This window comes from Macaca thibetana, chromosome 7 (assembly GCF_024542745.1).
Source record: "Macaca thibetana thibetana isolate TM-01 chromosome 7, ASM2454274v1, whole genome shotgun sequence".
NCBI classification, from domain to species: domain Eukaryota; kingdom Metazoa; phylum Chordata; class Mammalia; order Primates; family Cercopithecidae; genus Macaca; species Macaca thibetana.
Genome location: NC_065584.1, coordinates 119,564,913 through 119,578,465, shown reverse-complemented (window position 1 = coordinate 119,578,465; position 13,553 = coordinate 119,564,913). Strand labels below are relative to the sequence as shown.

The 13,553-nt window shown below is 36.4% G+C and overlaps 1 long non-coding RNA gene across 1 annotated transcript in view; it reads left to right on the top strand.

Moving 5' to 3' along the window:
* Positions 1–1,583: 1,583 nt before the first annotated feature.
* LOC126958872 (uncharacterized) overlaps positions 1,584–13,553 on the top strand; it is a 50,385-nt gene continuing 38,415 nt past the window's right edge. Inside the window, exon 1 of the long non-coding RNA XR_007727335.1 lies at positions 1,584–3,216. This is a non-coding gene — a long non-coding RNA (uncharacterized LOC126958872). The remainder of the gene's footprint in view (positions 3,217–13,553) is intronic.

Sequence of the window (13,553 nt, the reverse complement as noted above, 5' to 3'; positions counted from 1 at the left end):
TATTTCTATGATTCATTCGAGGAGCATCTGAATCTTTATTATTGACATGTATATGTTGTCGGGAAACACTGGAGCCTGAATCTTTGTGATTGTTTTTATTACTTTGCATGAATATGATGATTTCCCATGTAAAGGCTGTAGCGTGTGTTCTTCGCCACAAGTTTGCACATTGAGGTAGGAGTAATGGCTACATTTGCTGTTTACTGAAGTACATTTCTAAGGGCCTTGCATAAAATTTACAACACGAGCTCTGCCTTCCAGACGTGTGTTTGTTTAAAACTCCCATGATCCATGGCCAAATAGTTTTCTTATATTTGTAAGCGCTTATTATGAATAACAGCTGTGGAGTTGTTCTGTACATCACTATTGGCAGATACTGTTTGGAAACCAAATGAGATTCTTAAATGGGTTCATATAAATTCTTATTGTCTACCGCCAGTTCAAATGGCTAAGGAACTTCTCTATTATTATTCTCAAGCCCCTCCTTTGTTGTTACCTTTATTAAATTGTACCATCTGATAAGAAATATGTTCCTTATTTTATTCTCCAGTTATAACTCTGATCTGTCGTTCTCTCTGTCACCTCCGAAAGAGTAATCTAATTTTAAAAGGTGGACATGAGGCGCCATTAAAAATAACATTTACATTGTCTCTATATGCAAAAATCTTTCCAACTTCCAATTTGCTGGTCCCTTATGTAAAACAGTTGAGGACATAAAATTAAAAAGTCATAAGACTCCCAGTGGACCGTATCCTCATTCTCCTCAGGGAAAGCCAGTGCAGGTATTCTGCGTTCAAGAGATGCATGGGCCATGGAGCGGAACAAGCATCGGGATCGCATATGTAGTTAACATGAATGGATACACATAATAAAAATATTTCTGCACTCACTGCACACTCACTGGCAGTGAGAAGACCCTAACTTTAGCGATAACTCTTTTATGCAACTCTAGTGCAGGTGGTCTAGTGGTCAGGTCTGTAAGTAGCTTGACTAAAGAAGACTTAGTGGGCCGGGCGCAGTGTAATCCCAGCACTTTGGGAGTCTGAGGCTGGTGAATCACGAGGTCAGGAGTTCAAGATCAGCTGGCCAACATGTTGAAACCCCGTCTCTACTAAAAATACAAAAACTTAGCTGGGCGTAGTGGCGGGCGCCTGTAATCCCAGCTACTCGGGAGACTGAGGCAGGAGAATCGCTTGAACCCGGGAGGTGGAGGTTGCAGTGAGCCGAGATGGGGCCACTGAACTCCAGCCCTGGTGACAGAGAAGGACTCCATCTCAAAACATAAAAAAGAAAGACTTTTCTTTCTAGTTGTGCGGTGAGGGGAGGTGACAAGGAAATGCTTTCAGTTTAGTTTAGTTTGGGGGTTTTTGTGTGTGTGTGTTTGCTTTTCTTTGTTTCTTAAGTTGGAAGAAATATAAGGATAGTTATAGGCTGAAAGGAAAGAGCAAGGGAGGAGAAAAGCGGGGTGGAGATGTTAGATACTGTGGGGAGGGAAGTATTACCTGAGCAGGACTTAGGAGGGGGCCAAAGCGGTTAAGATCCACAGCACAGGTAGAGACATTGACCAGGGGGACATCCAGCAAACATTCTTTAATGAAGCATAAGAATGATAAATTCAGAGTCAAGCATCATAGGTAATGCTAATAGTGTTTATGCATATTAATACTCATTGGTATTTCTGTGCCTTTTTTTAATGTTTGCAGGGAGCTTGCATTTATTATTTTTTACTCTATAGTTACTTGTTGAGAAAGGATAGATTTGAGTTAAAAAGAAAGTCCCTACTCTGAAAGTATCATAGATCAAATAAAGGGCTGAATCAGGAATCAAAAGACCTGGGTTCTAATTTCAGCAGGAATATATATGCCTCCAGGTCTATAGAAATAATTTGCCTTTATGAATTATACACATTTATAAAATATTTAAGAAGTATAATCAAGAACATGTGTTGAGTAAGTATGAGTAGAAACGGAAAGGAAAGAATCAAAAATGACCCTTAGGTTTCTAATTTTGAATAACTGAGTGGATGGTAGAAATACTAGAGAGAAAATAATTATACCAGATTATTAGAATCCATTGAAATAATGTTTACATTCAACCTATGTATTCAATCTATGTGTAAGCTAAACACATTCTACAAAAGACATTAATGTTAAGAAACTGATAAATAATGTTCCCTGTAAATATGGAATTTATAGAATAAACTATAATTAGCTAAAATGGTGAGCCAAACTATAGTACAGTCTTACAGCTTGTGAGTTAAATGGAAGAAAAATGAAATAATTTTACTGTTAACTTAGGAGAGGTGGCAGAAATAGATATACAGGATTTTAACAATTAAATTTTCCTATATTCTTATTTATCCTGAGGTGCCATTGGTCTTGTTATTTAACTTACCCATTATTTCTTCTGAAACAATTGCATTATAGTAATTGTAGATGAATGTAACCCTGGAGTACTATAGATCACTGAAATGTTGGTTGCTTTAAGCAAAAAGAAGTATCAAATCAAGTCAGTTTCTAGACTGCTGTTCTCCTGGGCACTGGTTCATCGTTCAGAGCTGTCACATGGTCTTGTCACTCCCAAGCTTCTGACATGCAGGACTAATTGTTTGCAGCCCAAGGCGTTGCATGTCCCACTTTTAAAGGCATCAAGGCAAGCATTTTCTGAATTATCTGATCACTCTAGTTCTTCTATATTAATGGCATAATAATTGTGTTTTAAATTCCATTGCTTTATATTAGTAATTTTCACTCACCTGCTGGGGTTTAATCAAGTACTCACTCTACCCACAGATAATTCAAATTATTTCAGACCATCTGTCTCAGTGAGTTTGAGTACATTTTTAAGTTACCCACATTTCAGATTACTTTTTTTTAAAGATCTTAAAAAGCATCTTGATCCTTGGTCCAAATCTTTCACAAGTCTAGATATATGAAGCCTTTCCAAATTTCCCATGCTATCACCGACCAGGCCACCTTAAAAATCCTAGAAAACTCATCTGAATGATTCCTTTGTCACTGCTTCTGCTGCCTAGTATTGTTTACAATTTTATATTGTTTTCTCTTTCTAACTGGATTGAAGAACTCTGAAGGCAGAAACTCTTTTATATTTTTTTACATTCCCTGTGCGTGGATAATGCTCTGTATATTTAAAAAAGATCAAATATATACTGAAGATAAAGTATGACAGCATTGTGATTGAGAAAGGCCTCAGAAGGTAAGCTGCCTGGCTTTAAATCTGCTGCTTAGGATTTTGCTTAGTTTTGCTGCTTAGGAGCTACAAGACTTTGGACAATTTCTGTCACCTCCCTGCTCCTCAATTTCCTCATCTGTTAAACAGGAATAATATTGTACCTATTCATAGGAGTGTTAGAGGAATAAATGAGTTAATATACATCAAGCATTTAGATCAAATACTTGCCATATAGAAAGCACCATGTAAGTGCTTGCTTGATGGCAATAATGAGCTCTATTTGGCACTTTAGAGGTTAATTTATTCAATAAATGTGACACCACTATATGTAATATATATTAACCAATGTTTCTTTCAGAAAAAGAAATCAGGAGTGTCATCCCCACTTTGATTTTCCTAGAGTCAATTACAATTGTCCCAAGACATTTATGAATAGACTAACCTTAATAGTAGGACATCAGGACAGCCTGATTAGCTGCTTGGTGACATGTTGGGTGATAAGGTCATGGTAGTTATTCACCAAATGAATACTATTTTAAATAAGAAGCCTAAAGAATTTTAGAGGTTCCATCTATGAATAATGTACAGACTAAGCCAATGCACAGACACAATGATAATAAACGTCGTAACATTTTTCAAGTTCACCTTTAGTAGTACCATTACTGCTACTTCTGCAATATGGCAGATCAACATGATTATTCTAGGAAAGAGAGGAAAATGGAGAGGGAAGAGAAGGACAGAAAATATATAGGGCAAAAATGTTTTAAAGAACTATTTGAGATCATGTTGAAATAATGCAAAGGTTAAAACATATCAGTTTTCTTCTCCCTCTCCTCGTAACATCCAAAGTAAAAGATAGTGTTTAGAGGTATAACTATGCTAGTATTTATAAGAAGGAGAGAAAAGGAAGAAATAAGGAGGTGAGAAAATGAAATATTAAAACATGAAATGCAATACCCATAACATTTAGCAAAGAAATAGTCTTGACAGTTTTAGGTTTTGATATCACATTTTTAAAATACATTCTGTGGTCAAATATACTTTTAAGAACCGCAAATGAAAGTTTATTGCAGTGAGAACTTTTAAAATTCTTCCTCATAAGCTTACTTTGCTTTATCTATCATAAAAGTAATATTACATTCAAGTAATATTATATTGAAGTAATACATATTCAATGAGTAAAACTTTGAATAAAGTGCTCATGCATGTGACACACACAGAAACTATAAGTCCATTACATTTATCTAAGCTTTATATACCATTTTGGTGGTCGCCTTTCGGCATTTTGGACTTCTGTTTATTTGGGTATGCAACTATGGAATATTACAAAAATGCTATTGCAGAGGGGATTTAAATGTTTCATATACTATTTGTTTTTAAAACATTCTTTATTTTTAAAAATGAAGCTATTTAAGAGAAGCATTTTTTATGCCTCAAAACAATGTAGATAGATGGAGAGAGAAGTGGATGGATATACAGATAGAAATATCTCCAGCCATCCTTTTCACAGTGCATAAATAAAATTATTCTTTGATGGCTGGCTAAGGTTACTACCCCAGAACTTGAAGCTGTTTTCACCTCTGTGTGTTCCAGTGAAGTCAATAATTGTCCATTACATGCCCAGAACTGGATTCCAGCAAAGGGAGAAATGGCAGAAGAATTTTGACAAACTGAAGGGATATGCCCCGCATAGACAGGAACAGAGAACATTTGTTTTCTGAGCAAGTGTATTGTAAGCCTTCCAGAATAGGCTGCCAGCTTAAAGAATGCAGCTAGAGCTAGCTCCCCAGAATGTTTGTACTGTTTGTATCAGCTAACCAGCTCCCAAGCAGTATTTTCATATTCTAAATCCTCTAATGAAGAATAATTGTCGGTCATTGTTCTTCCCAAATCCTAGGACAGTTACTTCACATGTAAAGGAAGTTCAGTTAAAGGACACTATGAAAGTAAAAAACGAAACTCTGTTAAGTGCCAAACATGAAAGATAGCATGTCTATGCTCTGAAATCTAAAATAAGTAACCTGGAAATGTATGTATGCACACAAAAGACTAGAAAGAAATTAATCATAATGTAAAAAGAGGTTCTCTCTAGATGGCGGGTTTTCTTCTTTATACATTTCTGTTTATTACAGAAAGAACATATTGCAGAAAAACAGAATATGTATTTTAATCAATAATCTACAGAAGAAAAGAAATGAAGATATAATTATTCATAAGGTTAGTGTTATTTACCTATACTTAGAAATCAACAAAAATCTTTGCCTCAGAATCCTTAAAACTCAAAGTTCATACCAAGAAAAAAATGGAAGAGACAAACCAAAATTGACTTAAAAACAGCATGCAGTGATTATGAAAAAAGCCTTTTTTTAGTGCTTTAAAAAAAGGTAAACCATTTTAGTCAGGTCTTAGCTAAGCCAGTAACTCAATTTCTGAAGCTCTTGGTTTATTAGTATTGTACACCTAGGCCAGATTAAGACTTGTGAAAATTTTCCATTTATTGCCACTTATTTGAAATAAATTGACTTGGATTTTTGAGAGAAGAGAGACAGAGAGAAAACGCCTCCCAAGAGGTAAAAAGTTATCTAACAAAAGATAGCTTTTCCATAAAATACTATGCATTTACTGGAGGTAACAGAAAGTAATGCTTTTTGGAAAATGGTCCCCAAAATAAGAAAAAATTAAGAATTAAAATAAAGATGCCGGGTATGGTGGCTCACACCTGTAATCCCAGCACTTTGGGAGGCCGAGGCGAGCAGATCACGAGGTCAAGAGATCAAGACCATCCTGGCTAACATGGTGAAACCCCGTCTCTACTAAAAATACAGAAATTAGCTGGGCGTGGTGGCGTGCACCTGTAGTCCCAGCTACTTGTGAGTGTGAGGCAGGAGAATTGCTTGAATCTGGGAGGCAGAGGTTGCAGTGATCCGAGATCATACCCCTGCACTACAGCCTGCCAATGCAGCGAGACTCAGTCAAAAAAAAAGAAAAAAAAAATTAAAATTAAGAATCCTAAAAAAATTCTAACTGGAGAAATCATTAGGCAATTAACAGTTTAATAAAATCAAACTGTTAATATTTCTGTCTGTATATCCATGTATTTCTCTCTATCTGCATTGTCTTGAGACACAAAAAATACTTCTCCTAAGTAGCTTTATTTTTAAAAATAAAGAGCTTTAAAAACAAATACATCGTTAATATAATAGATTTCAGTCTTTCTGAATAGTTCATGCTTTTTTAAACAGAATCTTGTAAACTGCATACAGTAAGTAATTTTCAACTGCATTAATTCTCCTAGAGTTATCAGTGTATGGCGGCTTTTCTTTTTTATATTGTTTCCTTGTTGCTGTTATCTTTAGTTTTCTTGATCCAATCTATATCAAATTTAAGTTAAATTTGTTCTGCAGTGGTTCTCAAAGAGAGCCTTCTTCAGGGAAGAATGAAGGTAAAACCAAATCAGATTCTTCTTGTATTGCTGTGATCCAATTTATCTTCTGACCCAATATATTTTAAGTCTAATTATTTAAAGTTCAATTTAGATAGTTTAGCAAGCCGTGAATTAACCCTGAATGCCTCGATTTTGAATTTTCATTTGTACCCTTCATTTTGCCTGTGAAATGCCTTAGCACGAAAAAAGGCCAAAGCTCACCCCAACAAGGGGAAGACGGCTAGGTTAGAAGATTCAATTTGGAAGTCTTAGCCCAGTGGGTAAGTAAGGTCCCCAAAGGCGATACGGGAGATGGTAAAAATGTTCTACTGTTGGACAGAAGAGTCTGCCCAGCCTCTGCTCTCCGCACACTCAGAAATCAGGATTTCCTACACTTTTTTTTGAGACGGGGTCGCACTTTGTCCCTTAGACTGGAGTGCAGAGGAGCAATCACAGCTGACTGCAGCCTCCAACTCCCAGGCTCAAGCAATTCTCCCACCTCAGCCTCCCAAGAAGCTGGGACTACAGGGTGAGCCACCATGCCCAGCTCATTGCTTTATTTTTTGTAGAGCTGGGCTCTTATTATGTTACCCAGGCTTTTGTTGAACTCCTGGGCTCAGGCAGTTTCCCCTCCTCAGCCTCCCAAAGGGCTGGGATTATGGGTGTGAGCCACTGAACCTGGCCTCCTGTACTCTTTGAGGGATTTTCATAACATATATTACGGCAGGAATTAAAGATGGTGTCTACAAGCCGTTGTTCTACTAATTCTCGCAAAGAACACATTTTCTTTGAGAAACCAAGGAAAACCGGATGATTATAAAGTTGCTATGAAAGGCTGACTGGAGTCTGTCCTGAGAGCTATGCAGCATTTGCTTCATGTCCACCCCAACAGTGCTTTCATGTGTACGTAGTCCTCTGCATTCATGCCTGGAGTCCAGCTCCCACATCCATAAGAGACTGCCAGCCCTAAAGACCTGAGGACATCATGGAGGCAAGCTGCGTAGATACGTACCTCACGCTGTGAGCCAGGACACTTTGGTCCTGACCTCTCCTGTGGAGGGAGGGCCAGCTGGAAAGTGGTCATATCCACCAAGCACTACGTGGTCATCCATCCTGCTTTCCCTCCTGGTTTCAAACAGATTTTGGGCATCTCTGTGTGGGTCCTAGTCTCTCTAAACCCACACTAGCACTTCAGTAAAACTGTTGGACCTTTATTACACTTTTTAAATGCAGAGTTTTGAGGGATTTTTTTTTTCTTTGAGTAGTGCATGTATTGAAATAGCCGTTTAGCTTTGCCCAGTAATAACTCTGTAAAAAAGAAACACTTTAGATGGATATTCTGTAAACTCCAGAATTATTGTGAAATCGCATTTTTATCTCCTATTTTTAGAGCCTATTTGATTTATCCCAGCTTGGCATATTAGAATAGACATGGGGTATACAAACAGCCTGATCGTTAAAATTTTGTCTGCATATGAATCTCCTCTGGCTTCCTTCTCTGCCAGGAAAATTCTTCCTGTTGTCAGTCAACTGATCCTAATATCGTCTTAGAACAGAGCAAACATTTTAAAGTGCAGAGTAAAAGTCCTCCCCCAGCCCTAGGGAGAAAACTTTTTTTTTTTCCTTGAGCTGTTGATGTCTTTAAGAGAAATGACTTTAGTTGGTTCAGTCAGATGGTAGAGGACACAGTTAACTCCATATAAGGAAAATGTTTGAATGCCAGTACCGCTGATTTCAAGTAAGGTTTATATGGGTAACATTGTTTAAGAAGATAATCTGAGTCATAAATTGCATAACGGGTAACTCCTTCTTAAGCAACAGCAAAAGAGTAGTTTTGTAGTTTTAAACTTTGCTTTGAAAAAATCCTATATTAACAAACATTTTGAAAGATGCTGTCTACTTAGGTAGGAGTGCAGACCTGACCATGGACTATATTGCTTTTAATTAACTGCTGTTTCCAATTCTTTTTAGAGTTTCAGGCAGAATTAGTTATTCTGTGCCTAAAAAATAAAATGAAGTCACAGATTTCTCTTAAACCTTATTAAAGGGTCTTCTTTTAAGGCAGACAAAACAAGTCTTCTTAAGACAGCCTTATGGTAATTGATCCAGAGTCATTTAGTTTGTTTCAACAATTATTCCAGCACACTTTTTTTTTTAACTATTGGCTAAACATATATTGTTAACATGATAGAAAACAGTCACCAAGGGGAGTACTTACAATCCAAAACACAGTAGTGATGGTCACAGAAAGATTTTTTTAAAAATCAGAACTAAGATAGAATGTCTCTAAAACTCTTCACTGATCTTATAATTTAGAAAAATGGAGTATATGTGAGAGATGACTCATGGGCTGGAGAGGAAAGTTGTGGACACTGGGCAGAGGTAGGGAAAGAATCTCAGGGAAGAAGAATATTGGGTAGAAAAAATAAATCCCTTTGAACTTTTTAAAAGTTATTATCAATTAGGGTTAAAATGAACACAATATTTTGGATCAACTTACATAAAGGCATTGAAAGGTCTCCACAATGAGACTATAGAATTACCTTATTTCAGAAGTAATCAAGGTAATATTTTATTTGAAAGGTGTTTGGGCAATAATAGCTTTTATTAGTGAAGGTTCTCCTGAGAAACAGAACCAGTGGGATATGTAGATAGAGATATAAATATATTTATACATATATACAGAGAGAGAGACAGAGAGAGACAGCTCATATGATTTTGGAGGCTGGAAAGTCTGAAATCTGTAGGGCAGGCCAAGAGGCTGGAAATTCAGGTAAGAGTTGATATTGCAGTCTGGAATCTAAAATCTGCGGTGCAGGCCAGCCGGTGGGAAACTCAGGCAGAGTTTCCGTGCTGCAGTTTCAAGGCAGAGCTGGAGTTTCCAGCAAGGCATGCTGCCATTTCAAGGCAGAGTTGCTCCTTCCTCAGGAAACTTCATTCTTTCTCTGAAGGCCAACTAATTGGATGAGGCCCACTCACATTATAGAGGGTGATCTGCTCTACTCAAAGTCTACTGATTATAATTGCTAATCATACCTAAAAACATCAACACCATCAACTCATCACATTAACATCTAGACTTGTATTTGACCAAACAACTGAGCACCATAGCCTAGCCAAGTTGATACCTAATATTAACTATCACACGTAAAATTAACCATCATAAGACCTTTAGAGACTACCCTCACTTTTGTACCTTGTCGTTTTTCATCGTGTCTGGAAAGAATAAGTTCCTGAAAATAATTGTATTAAGTAGAATGTCAAATCTTACATGTATTCCTGAGATTTTGTCACTTAGTGTGTGCCTGTGTGTTAAAGTTTGTGCCATATGCTCAATATTATTAGTATGTGTTTCTAAATTACACTTTTAAGGCAAGTATATGCTGTCACAACATTTTTCCTGCAACTTTCCAAAGAAATATAATCTGCACATTTCAAACACTATAGTTGAATCTACCTCGAATGATAACATTTAATAAAACTTCACTCCAGATTCTGAATCATATAGCTGGTATCTCAGAGGAGGAAGGCCTGAAACATAAAAGAAATGATGATCTATTAGTATACGTGACTTCAGTAATACAGTCATTGATCTTTTGCCCTTTATTTTAACACTATCAAGATTCAAAAATACATATGAAAAATTCCATCCAAGTCATTTGCATTGATTTTCAAAAATGACTACTTATAAATTTTAATTACTTTGTTTTTGTTTCCTTTTTTTTTCTTAGGCAGGATCTAGCTCTGTCACCAAGGCTGGCATGCAGTAGCATAATCATGACTCACTGCAGCCTCAAATTCCTAGGCTCACGCAGTCCTCCCACTTCAGCCTCTCTAGTAGCTGGGACTACCGGCATGTGCCACCACACTAATTTTTTTTTATATTTTGTAAAGATGAGTGTCTCACTATGTTGCCAGGGCTGGTCTTGAACTCCTAAGCTCAAGCGATCCTCCCACCTTGACCTCCCGAAGTGCTGGAATTACAGGCGTGAGCCACTGCACCCGGCCTTCATTTTATTTTTTGTTTTCACTTACGGATATGTTTCCAAAGTGAGTCATTCCATTGGTTGAGTGACTGGTTGCTTGGTTTTTCAACTCAAATTAAATGCTTTATGTATCAAGACAAGAAAAAAAAACCTGTAAATGTAAATGGGAATTTAAAGAATGATTTTCAAAAATGATTCTAGACTTTAATTGGTTTTATTGAAAGTAACATATCTTAATAAGTATAAACAATTTCGCTAGCTTTTATAAAATAATATGATTTCCCCTCTCCAATATTTGCCTTTTGGTTGAAACTGGATGATAAATAGCATATAAAGAAAAGCCATCAAGAGCAATCATAATATAGACATTTAAATAAGCCAGACTATCTAATTTGTAATTTAAGAAATGGAGATAAGTAGTTTAATAAAAATGGTACCACAAGATCAGAATAATAGGTTTAAATCATTTAAATAATTAATAAAATTTGTAATAGCAGCAATTTAAATGTCTATTTAACTTTTGGTAGCATATATTAAAACCTCATTTATAGGTATTCAGTCTTATATCTCTATTGTACTCAAAACCCTAAAAATAGCAGCATTCTCTTTCTTTGCTAAGTTTGTAAATAGTTGTTTTACTTGAAAACATACACAAAGAAATTTCTACCTATATCCTTAAGGATTATTTCATTTTTTTCATACTTTGACATTATCTTTTTTAGCAATTTGGTTTCTATGGATGCTGTACAAAATTATGAAAACAAAATAGCTTAAAACAACAAATATTTATTATCTTATAATTCTGTGGGTCAGAAGTCTGAAATGAGCCTCACTAAGCTAAAATCAAGGTGTTGGCAGGCCTACATGCCTCCAGGAGGTTTTAGACAAGAATCCATATTTCTGCTTTTTCAAGTTTAAAAGCCACCCACATTCCTTGGCTAAGGGTCCCACTCCTCCATCTTCAGCTAGCAACATCAGGCCAAGTCCTTCTCACATTGCTATCCTTCTGGTTCTTTCTCTTCTGCCTCCCTCCTGTACTTATAAGGACTCATGTGATTAGATTGGTCTGACCTGGACAATCAAGATAATCTCCCCATCCCAAGGCCAATTGATTAGCAACCTTAATTCCTATTTACCATGTGACCTAATATAGTAACAAGTTCCAGGGTTTAGGACATGGACATCTTTGTTGGAGGTCATTATTCTGCCTTTTAAATTAGTTATTCTGCCCTATAAATTAATAATTCTTGAAGCTAGGTGATAGGTAGATAAGCATTCCTTGTACTAGTCTATCAACTTTTATAAATTTTAACTCTTCCAAAATAAAAAGGTAAAACATAAATAAATTTAGGGTTCTATATCACCCAAGGAGTTGTGTCTAAAAGAAAAAATGTAATATTCCAACTTCAATTATGACCTTATTAGTATTCAACATCTTAAGAAATTTTCACATTTATTTCTAGTAAGCTCTCTGAAAAGTGATAAATAATACAACAATTTTAAAACTTAGAAGTGTGAAACATAAGCATACATTTTGCCTCCAACAAAAAGTCCTTCCTCAGATATTATCATGTAGCTGATAACCCCACAAAATTAAATTGTTTAAAAAACAATTTTTTTAAACACTCATTCGTAGAACTTTTAGGTTTGGAAAGCTCCATATCATGTGATCCAAGTACTCTCTACACACGACTTTCCTGCCAAAAGGTATCCACACTCTTACTGAACTTCTCTTGGAGTGGGGAATAGGGGTCAAGCCTTCTGAGGTAATTTCAACTTTGGATAGCTCTATGACTGTTAAGATGTTATTCCACCTATGTGGCTTTGGCGAATGAGTGTAGTACTACATCTGCATAACAGCCTACAAAATATTTGGAAATAGCTCATATGTCACCCTGAAGCTAAATAGTCCCTCTAAACATTGGTGGCAACCTGAAATTCATGAAAAATGAAGACTGTGTCTCCAGTAGAATGACTATGGGATGTTCTCTTAGAGATAAATTTGTCAAATCAAGGGAAAATTCCTCAGCATGTTCATTTACCTGATAAATTGAATCACAGTACATTGGGGAAATCTAGAAATTTTACCCATGATTCTCCAGAATCCAGTCCCACAGATTTTTCTGGGATTCTCATCATCCATAGAAAGGATATTTTAAATGGGTGATGAGTGAGTGCTTTTGTCCTGTGTTAATCCTAAATATAACTGTACATGTGTAAGTTACAAGCATAGACAACTGGACTAGGAGTTGGAGGGGAGCTCAAAGCAGCACAGCTGACTGAGTGGCTTTCCACATTCACCGATGACCAGTTGAATCTCTTTCAGTTCAGTGAGAACCAGGTAATCTCTGCCTCTGGAACTTGAAACTAAAGTTAATCCCTTTCCACAGATCAGCAGAATTTACCATCAATTTTACTTGGAAAAATTATTTAAATTTAAAACACATTTCAAAACAAATGCAGGTCCCACTTTTCACTTTTCTAGTACCTAGTTTGACCAGATTCGCTGAGTAGCTAAAAAAAAAAAAAAAAAAATGAACAGGAGACTATGGCCTTATAAATTTTAAAGCTTTTAAAGCGTATTTAACACATTTTATTATCTCAGAAAAAAACCTTGGTTCTAAAAAGACCTGTAGAGCCAGAGCTATGTCACATGCCATTAGGTTTCTTTAGACAATAAGCATGGATTCTAGACAAAGTTAACGCAGGTATGAATGGAGTGGGGGAAAAGTTGTGGGGACGCCGCTGATAGGTAGGGAGACTCATCTCATCATCTTATGACATAGCTAACTGCCTCAGCTTCCACCAGTCAGGGTCTCATTCTGTTCAGCTGATTGAAAATGTAAGCCAATAAAGTCCCTGGTTAAGACATTTTACCCTCAGAGCTATTCAGTGGTTTCTCTGAATTGAGATCCTTCCTCTTTCATGGCGTGTTGTAAACTTTTACTGAG